Below are 2,062 nucleotides of genomic sequence, written 5' to 3'. Positions count from 1 at the left end.
AGAGCTGGGTGACTCAGAAAAAAGGTGCAATTTTGTAGAAAAAAGGTGAAATTTTGTGGGTTTCTAAAGAAAATTCCAATGCATTCCTAATGCATTATTTATTCCCAGTATTTTGGGAATAACTTTGGGAAAAATTGGAATTTTAACACCAAAAGTCATAGCACCTCTTTCGGGATCAAGACGCACGTTTTGATGTATATATTACTGAGGTTTTCTCAAAGCTGCGGGACGAGTTACGCGCCAAAATTTGGCGGAAGAATAATAATAAGTCTGAGGAATATTAATAGATGCCTTGGAGCTGAGCACCCGTGGCACAAATGAAGATAATTGTTAGTTGCAGCCCTAACTCGGTCTATATCATCACTGTTTGTAATACAAGGGTGTCCATGCCAAACTCAAGCCGTCAGATAAAGCAAGATGTGCTGCTTGTCATAGTGTTATTATATGTGTGTGCAGACTTGTGAACCTCAGTCCGTGTGTGTGTGTGTGTGTGTGTGTGTGTGTGTGTGTGTGTGTGTGTGTGTGTGTGTGTGTGTGTGTGTGTGTGTGTGTGTGTGTGGACTGTGTAAATGTGTGAAGGACCCTGTACCTGTATAGGTAAATTTACATTCAGTTTTTAGGGTGCATATATTTGCAGATTCTTTTACACATGCACAAATCTGAGAACACACATACAAACTATAGTTTCGCAACTCTCTACACACATTTGCAAATAATAGCCACATAATATTAATCAATTAAGGAAAAGATGGAACTCAAAGCAACTTAAAGCAAGATATGTTATTATCATTATTATTATTATTAGTATATTTGCAACAGTTACTGTCACAGCATACACTTTTCCACTGTCTGGCTATATACTCAGTATGTTAAGCATTGTCCAGTGAAGTCATGTTCACTTGTGTCGTCATGGTATTTCATATTTGGAAGTTGAAAACTTCAGTCAGACAATGGCAACAGCCCAATGAGGTTAAACATTCAGTGACATTTGCTTTGATTGACTTTGGTGCATATACGAATGTGCAAGAGACAAAACACTAATTGTCCTTCCAGCCTGCCAAAGCACGCGCACACACACACACACACACACACACATATCTCATAGGTCCAAACAGAACGCTGTGCTGTGGCGGCAGTTCAGATTAAATACATTAAACATTAAACACTTAAACCATTGCATCATCAGGACACAGTGAAGCAAAGAGGGAACTTTTAAACCTGCAACTAATCATTTTCTTTTTTTATGATGGACAGCTACATTTATTGCAAGTAGGTCACATTTCTGCCTTTTCTTCATCACTTCCACTTCCTATCATGTAATAAATGAACCTCTTTGTCTGTTGTCTCATTCCCTCTCTTTATGTGTTAGTTTGACCAGAGCTTTCTCCAGGTGCCCTCTGAATTATGGCTCTACAGTTAATCTATTGCCTTGTCATCTTCTGTTGAAGGGGACGCATAGACAAGTGTCTTTTCCTTTTGTGTCTGAGAGGACAGACATGGATTAAGTATGCATACGACAACTATATGACATAACTGATTGTCCATCATCTGTGCACAGGGCACACACACATATATATATGTGTCTGCATGTGCGTGCCTCATATACTTTCACATTAGCCACTTTGGATACCAAGTACCTAAATACCTATTCACAAAACAACGTGTGCAAAAAGTGAAGGGGTCTGAAAATAATACATATATATGCCATGCGCTAGTACGTGAAATTAATCATGCTTGTGAGATGTTTTTTCTCACCAGATCTCTATCTGTGTCTGTGTCTTTGTCTTTCTCCCACACTCTCAATGACATGAGTTTCTGTCAGGAGCCTGTCAAGCGTCACTCTGACCACTAGATGGCGGTATAAGACTCTCCAGATAAGCACCTGTAAGTGCTTTTAATGTTTTTCCGTTCTTTGCTGTTTTGGCTTATGTAACTGAGCTTCCTCGAGGTCCACTGTGTATTTCCGGTTTAAGTTCATGATCATATGAACACGATACTTCCTTTCGCTGATCGCAATTAAAGCTTATTACATCCCACCCTTTGTAAGGCTTTTATTGTGAAG

The sequence above is a fragment of the Seriola lalandi genome, unplaced genomic scaffold, assembly GCF_002814215.2.
Source record: "Seriola lalandi dorsalis isolate HSWRI2012SDOR001 ecotype SW California unplaced genomic scaffold, Sedor1 jcf7180002054736, whole genome shotgun sequence".
NCBI classification, from domain to species: Eukaryota; Metazoa; Chordata; class Actinopteri; order Carangiformes; family Carangidae; genus Seriola; species Seriola lalandi.
Note: the sequence above shows the minus strand (reverse complement) of the source record.